This window comes from Brassica oleracea, chromosome C1 (assembly GCF_000695525.1).
Source record: "Brassica oleracea var. oleracea cultivar TO1000 chromosome C1, BOL, whole genome shotgun sequence".
Classification (NCBI taxonomy): Eukaryota; Viridiplantae; Streptophyta; class Magnoliopsida; order Brassicales; family Brassicaceae; genus Brassica; species Brassica oleracea.
The window spans coordinates 30,714,663-30,723,775 of record NC_027748.1 but is presented as its reverse complement, the minus strand read 5'-3'; positions in this window follow the sequence as shown (position 1 = coordinate 30,723,775).

The following is a 9,113-nucleotide window of genomic DNA, read 5'->3' as shown; positions in this document are numbered from 1 at the left end:
ATGTGTTTTTCTTGATGGAACATCTCTCCATGAGAACTCTTTATATAAGACGAAACTACATCTTTTCCTAAGGGCGAAACTACATCTTTTCAAAATAATAATATGGAAACATTCCTAAGCTCGATATGTTTTTCTTTTTCCTTAACCCATCAAACTTCACTTTAATGAGTTAACTTGCTCATCAAGTTAATTGGAATTATCCAACATTGCTCCTCCCTAAAATCTACCCCACATTTCTCGAAACCCTAAATGTTCGACATAAGAGTATCCGTAAGGATCTCGATTCTACGGCTAAGGATCTTCAGATTCAAGTGAGAGCTGAAGGAACCGCGCTCGAACAATCTTGACTACCTTCTTCCACAACAGCTACAGAGGTACTTATCATCATGGGTTTTGAATTTCATCTTGATTAATCTGAAGCTGATCAAAATGCGATAGTGTTTCAGTTCTTCTCAATCGCTCCTTGCTCTCAATAACTCTCATATATGCATTCATGTGTATTTTAAGTGCTGAGCTTTTATTACAAATTAAGGTGAACCCATATGCTGAGCATTTCTTTGTATTTCTCTTTCCAAAACAGTTCAATCGACTCTGATTTGGTGCATTGAGCTTCTTCTCTATTTTCTCTTTAAGAAACTGATCTCTTGCATTGCTTTTTGGTTAGGTTTCTCTCTTCTACTACAAATTAAAAAATCAGAAGTGAGAAGACAATGGATGTGCATAATATATAACACGGATTTGATTTTAGACGATGAAGAAACAATGTATGCTGGCCGTCCAACAACTCTATGGAGTTAATCCTAATAGAGAGATGCTAAAGACAAATAAAGGTATGAATTTCATCTTTGAATCATCTTAAACTGATTATTTGATAGTGACCTGTCTATGTTATTGTCTCTACTTTCCAAGCTGTAGCACAAGTGATTAGGGACAATAGCCAATCACGTCATGAGATACTTTCCCACAGGAATCAGCTGATAGAGAACCACCCAGATTATAGTTGTAGTAAGGCTATGAAGGTTTTACATTCGCTGACTAGTATAAGAATGTAGTCATCAATTCAACATCTCAAAGAAGATCCTGGCAATCGGCAAACGTTCTTAAGTTATGAAGATGATGAAAACAAAGTTCTTTATTTGGAGTTTGTAACTGGTGAAAGCAGAGATGCTCGAGTGAATCATAAGGAATGAACTTGAATCGTTTTCTGTTGTTTTTGAATCTTATCTTGAATTCTGAATCTTGTTTAAGGACACTTTGAATCTTTTATGTAGGACACTTTGAATCAGTGGAAATTTGGTTACACAAGTTGGTTTCGGCAGAAATAAATCTTTCAAAATAATTTTTATATAGATATAAATATAAATTTTATTTTATCGATTTAAATTTTATTGTTCATTAAAATAAATATTGTTTGACTTAACAATATTTATATTAATTTTTAGTTTATTTAAATTAAGTAAAATTAACTCAAAATGAATAATTTCGTTTATCTTATATTTATATATTTAAACTTAAAATGAATTATTTGTAAAATGTCCATATAAGAAATATGAGATAAAAATTCTCGTTAATAAAATGTATAAATTAATACAAAGTTAAAATTTTGTAAACACTTTGGTGTATTAAGGAAAGAGATACTTGGACTGGACTAAATTTTGGATTAAACCACTAAGATTTATCTTGTTTAGCCCAAAATCTTTTGCTAATTTATATTTAATAACAAAGTGTAAGATCTTTTGGTCTCATTTTTGACTAAAGTTTTGCCTGAATCTTCGAGTAATGGAAACTAGTTGATGGTCTGGATTAATATATATATACCTAATTTTATTTCTAGTGTTTATTTTAATAAAACAATTAAATTATTAAATTAGATACAAATTTTAAATTAATATTATAAATTATAAAACTTCAAAATTCATATTGGTAATCAGTGTAATAAATTATGTTATTTTGTTTCATATTATATTTTGTGATGTTGATTTTGGATCAAAACCTTATATGTAGTAATGCTCAAATTAGGAAATTTAGATTTAAAATTAAGCACTTATTGTATTTGTGGACTGGAAAAAATTCAATGGCACTGAAAGGATTATAAACAATCAAAACCTATAAAACATCAACAAAATAACAATAGCCAACAAACATTTTATATTCTCTATAAATTAGATTTAAAACAAGTGAGACAAACACAAAAAAAATAAATTGCAAAACATTATGTCTGTATTCTCTTTGATTATATTTATATTATGATTTTTATTTGTAAATTATTTGTGTTATTTAATGTTTTAGTCCCAGTTTTTCATTCTTCCATATATTTTTATTTAATTTCATTTTTTTTTATGTAATATTATTATTTGGCTTTATATATATATATAGATATATTATTTGATAATGTTTGTGATTTTACGGCTAAATTCATTATTAGCATAAATTCATTTGTGATTTTGATTTTCGTCATGTACAAATAAAAATTAATTTATTTTAGGTTAGGAATATGATTGTTTAACATTAAATATATATATATTATTTAACATAAGTATATAATTTATATTTTATGATATATTTTCAATGATGCTTTACCTTTAATTTAATTTTAATTTTGTAATAATTTGTATTTGGATCAATATTTCCTATAAGAATCAGTGAAATTGGGCATAATATTATTCATTAAAATCATAAACTAAATAAAAGATAAACGTAATTATGATATTATTGGTAGATATTGTTAATATCTATTATTAATTAAATGTCCTAATTATATATATATTAAAATATAGTATATATCAGTACAATATGATAATGTCTATTAATATTTTAAATATCATGATAAATATATATATTAAAATTCAATTTTAAATATTAATATTAACTAAACTAATGAATTATCCTACAATTATAGAAAATATGACAAATACGCAAATTCACTTTTCAAATAATAGTATAGATCTGATGATATTGTCATTACGAGAGAATCAAAATGTAATCTCCATTTGGTGCTATTAGATGCACACATTATTTTATAGGGCTATAAAAAGCCCTGCTCATCCCATTCTGAAAATACACATCCAATACAAACAATACAAATTGTTGTATTTCCATCTTGTAAATTTTGGTGCCAACAGGTGAAAGTACCGGCTGAAAATTCTGACAGAGGAGACAGCTTCACCTTCTAAAGACAAACCTCTTATAGATATTTTTACAATGGAAGTATGGTTGACATGTTTGTTAATCCTTGGCATTGTAGTGTGCGTCATACTGCTTGTGTTTGTTTGCGTTGGGTTTACCAAGAAAAATAATAACGACGACGACAAATCTGATGGAAGTGCATCAGAACGGTGCGAGCATTAATGATTGCCCAAAGCGAACAATAGAAAATTTTCAATAAAAATAATAATACATATTATAATAGAGAATAAAAAAATGAAATACTATAACTTACAAAAATATCAATTTATAACAGTTTTATTTTTGTAAAAAATATTATTAATTATCATTCAATTTTATAACTATTTTTAAGATAAAATAATCAACTTACTCAATGTTTTCTTTTTGTCATAATTGAATAAAGATACAATTTTTAACTTAGTTTTTTAATACTTCAAAAAACGCATTTGAAACTATAATCTCCCGCATCTTATTACTCTAATTCTTTATCAATTAAAAATTATCTACATTGTTTGTTACTCTACATTATAAGCTCAACTTTTTAGTCCTAATTATCATAGTGTTTTAATGTATAAACTCAAATTCTTATAATTATATCATGTCTCTGAAGTAATAAATGATGCCTTGATCTTTAAATATTTTCTACTGCCCTAAGCGAAGGTTTCATTTATTTATATTGTGGCACGGCACGAAGTGCATGAACGAGACGTATATACTTATGACATTCCTTTAAGAAATTGACAGTTTCTTTTAAAAAAATTATATTTATATTTATGAAATATATTGTTTTTGTTTAGTTATGTATAATTCTCAGTTTGGATAATAATAAAAGATGAAATTGGTTAATGGAAAAATTAAACTTTCGGAAATATTGTAATAACTATACTAGAGTGTTTCTTGCGTCATGTGCAGAAATAATAATGTCAAAAAGATATTTATTTAAAATAAATATATATTTACATTACATTTAATAATTTCATTAATTTTTAAAAAGTATAAATAAACTATTTCTAGTTCTTATATAGTTTAATTTTATATTCTGTTTTTTTTATAACTTTGGTGTGATCATAAATGCCCACATAAATCCGAGTTTTCTTGTCACTTAAAGCGTCTATGGGTGGCCAAAGAAAATCAAACCCAGAGCGAAAGCTCCAGCAGAAGTCCATTTACCACTAGACCAATACCACTTGGTTAATATATTCTGACTTTATGTAAATTAGTTTAATTTAATAAAATTATTTTTCATTTTTAAAACAATAATTTATACTACTTTATTTCTATTTAAATAGAATTTAATAAATTTTAGTTTTGTTAGTTTTAGTTAAAAAAAATTAGCTTCTAATTTTATTTATAAAATTTTAAATGTTCATTAATTTAGAAACTTGATTAGGATTATGCTTACATTGAGTAATAAAATTATATATAGATTAAATTATTTAACTATCCCCCATAAAGTAAATATTTATATACTTTAATCTTTGATGTGATGATATAAAATAATAGAAATGTCTAAATTATTGTCAAAATATAAATATCTCTAATAAATTTATTATGTTGCAATAATCTTGACATCATAAATAAGTTTTGAAAAATAATATTATATAATTTATAAAGAAGATGGTAATGACACAATTTTATAAAAGCAATATTAATTCTTGAAATATAGTTTTGTTAAATTTTAATAAATTACTTGTAACATGTCCATATTAGAAATATGAGGTAAAAATTCTCTTGTGTATAAAATAGAGAAATTAAAACAAAGTTAAAAAATTTGTAAACACTTTGGTGTATTAAGGAAAGTGATACTTGGGCTAGACAAAATTTTGGATTAAAGCACTAAGATTTATCTTGTTTAGCCAAAGTCTTTTGCTAATTATCCTTTATATATTAAATGAGAAGTTAGTTAAGTGAATCTTGCTTATGTGTCGATCACGTGTGAAATCTTAAGAAATTGTTATAATTTGATTGGTCGATAATTTTTTTTAATTTTAATTAGAGCAAAAAATTAAACGTAATTCCTGGACAATTAATATCATTTTCCAAATAATCTAAAAATATTACAAATAGTAACTTATAGTAACTAATTGTCAAACTTATAAAAAGAATAATGTTTGATCAGTTATTTTTAAAATTTATAAACTATATAATTTAATAAACGAATTTTTTTATGTAAAATAGGTATAATAAATTTATATTTTACATAATGAATTATAGTTTTATGTATCTTTATAATAACTATTAACATCTGATAATGTCCACACATACTTCATAAATCATTAATAAAAATTAAAAAAATTATTTATCATCTCTTACAAAATCAATTTATAAATCATTTTAAAAAATTTATAAGAACATATAGGTTATTAATAAACAAATTTAAATTATATATTAAATGAAAAGTCATTTAATTGGTTTTTTTCTTATGTGTTGATCACCGGTGAAATCTTAAGAAATTTTTATAATTTGATTGGTAGATGATTTTAATTTGATTTATTTTAATTAGATCTAAAAATTAAAGTAAGTCTAAAACCAATTAATATCACTTACCAAATAATCTAAAAATATTATAAATAATTTATGGTAACTAATTGCCGAACTAGACTAATAATGTTTGATCAATTATTTTTAATGTTTATAGACTATATAATATAATGAACGAATTTTTTATCTAAAATAAATCTAATAATTTTGTATTTTACATAACGAGTTATATTTTTATATTTTATAATGTATTTGATCAATAATTATAATTTCCACACATACTTTATAAAGAATTAATAAAAAATAATTATTTATCGCCGCTTACAAAATCAATCTATAAATCATTTTAAAATTGTTTATAAGAGCATATAAGTCATTTATAAACAAATCTAAATCCACCGATATTTTAAATGAGAAGTTACTTAAGTGATTTTTCTTACGTATATTGATTATCGGTGAAGTCTTAAAAATTGTTATAATTTTATTGATCAATAATTTTTTTATTTTATTTATTTTAGTTTGATCTAAAATAATAAAAATCAAGAAAACATTAATATCATTAGCCAAATAATATAAATAATATTACAAATAATGATTTATGCTAACTAATTTTCCAATTCTAAAAAGAGTAATAATGTTTGATCAATTATTTTTATATTTATAAAATAGATATTATTATGAACGAAGTTTCTATAGAAATCAATATAATAATTTTATATTCTTACAGTGTATAAAATGTATTGGGTGTTGGCCAAGTTATAAACTCATCTATACTATTAAATGATATTTTTTATTTCTACCGTGTATTAAAGTAGGTTGGGTGTTGCCCAAGTTATAGTATTTGTAGCAAAGAAAATCATGTACCATATTTTGAATTAACAAAATATTTGGTAAATATATTCTATTTGTAAACCTATTTTAAATAAACAAAAAAATATTTTGAAAATATCTCGAAACTAAACAAATGTTTCTATAATATAAAAGGCAAATTAGATATAGTTAGTATTTGTAATTTTAAACTGAAATGTACTGTACAGAAAGGGTAATTTCTTTAATAAAATTAATTAAATGGTATAATATGTTCGTGTAGATATTGCTTGAAAATAATTAATAATGTAATTCATAAATCTAAAAATGGCATGAAATTATAAATAACTTTAAAACAAATGACATAATCATAGGAAGGATTCTGATTTAATAGTGTACTAGATTTTGATCCGCGCTTTCAAAGCGCGAGATTGTTTTCTTTTCAAGATTTTATTAAAAATACAAATATTTGTAAACTGTATTTTTTTTTTATAGATTTTATGTTTGTGTATAAGACATTTAGAATTGTGCTGATATCGTTGTGCTGATTTTTTTATGTTTTTTAATTATTGTTTTTGTTTACAAAATAGTAGGACCTCTATAAATTAATAATGTTGGGACTTTAAAATTTTATTAATTTATAGAGATATTAATTTACAAAATTTTCCGTTTTTAGATTTTTCTATTTTTGAATTTTTTATTAATAAAATAAGAAAATTCTTGATTTTACCGTATATAAATTATTTAAATTTTAGAAATTTGACTTTCATATTATTTTATTATCTTATTTGGTGTATATTTTTATGTTTCATAGAATTGTTATGTGGTTTTCGATATTATTTTACTAAATATTTTCAAAATATATTAAAATATTAAGAAAAATGGAAGTATTTTCATTGTGAATAGTAAAACCAACAATATAATGTTTAGTTTGTACTTATATAAAATATATAGAGATAGATTATTAATTTATGATTTTAATATGACTATATATTTACATGAGAATTTTAAAAATATGACTATATATTTACATGAGAATTTACACCGGTCCAAACTGGGAGCGACGAAATTTATTAATTTATACATATTATTAATTTATTGAGTATTAATTTATAGAGGTTCTACTGTAATAGGTTTCTGATATCTCTATACATGGAGTTGTAATGCTTCCACATATGTAAGATTAACATTACAACCTATTTCGAAAGGTTTCACATTTTTCAAAAAGGTGATTTGTGTAATAGAAGACATTTTCGGTTTTTGTTTGGAATGAAGATGAGAAAACTTACAGTAGCTATAATTGTATTTATAGGATTAGGTTGGTCGATCTTAAAGTTTTTTGTTTTTGCTAAAGTTTGGTAGTAGATATTAAAGTTAGTTAATGAAAAATATATTCTTTGGAATATACACAATTAGTTTTGGAAATTCCTAAACTATTGGTATTATTAAATCTTTTTAAATTTCCTAACTATCTATTGGAAATTTCTACCTATGATGGTTGCTGCCATCTCAGTTAATTCTGTCAAAACAAAACTGTCTAAGAACAAAATTAATCTCACTCCTTACGTTTATAAGAGTAGTGGAATTGAGATAATAATCTATTCATCATAGAGAATGATATGCACTAAATATTTTAACAAAAGCAAGAGAGATTATCTCTCTGATCAATACACTCAACCACCACATCTTATTTTTATCCTAATATCATTTCTATGTTTCATCAAACTTCAACCCTAATTCGCCCCAAGATGGGCTTTTAATGACCTAGAAAACACCGGTCCGACTGGTGACCATCCGGGAAACAAGAGGAACGAATAAAAAAGGAATGCACGGGAATAAAATACCAGGAATGAAAAGGAATGGTTGTTCCTTATCAAATTTGACAAGGAATAATTTTGTTCTTTAATTCTCTACAAAAAAAGGAATGAAAGGGAATGAGAGGAAATTATTATTCCTTGTGAATGGTAATTTTTTTTAGGAACGTTAGGGAATGCATTATTCCTCGTCGTTCCTTGGTCACCATTCGTACCCTGGAAGTACCTTAACACTCAAGCAACCAGAGTTTCTCTTTTTTTCTTCAGTCAAAAATAGAAACTGTCTGCATTTCCCATCTCTCACGCATCAGCCACTCAGAGCTACCTCCTCCCTATAGCAAAGAAAGAAACCAATGTTATCCCCTAAACTATATTTGCGAAGTGATTTTGCCACATGTCCTTTCTACAATCAATTTCACAAAACAAATATGACATGGCTACTGAAATTGATGACATGTCTTATAGCTTAATAAGACATGGAAAATTACATTTAATGATAATTTATATTTTTGATAAACTTTTTAAAATATGGTGATAACTCATATATTACATTTAATGTCAATTTATATTTTTGGAAAAAAATTTAGAATATGGCAATTACTCATAAATCATCATTAAAATAAATATATTCAAATATGACATTATAAGTTTCGAAATATAATTTAATTATATATTTTTAAATTATATAATATTATTACTAAAATTTTCAAAAATGTATACAATTTTTTATAAAAATTTAATTGTAAAATCATTATTTTCTTATATATCTATAAATTTTATAAATATTGTTTAATTTTAATTTTTGGTAATTATTCAACTTTTACAAATTTATTTAATATATTTAAT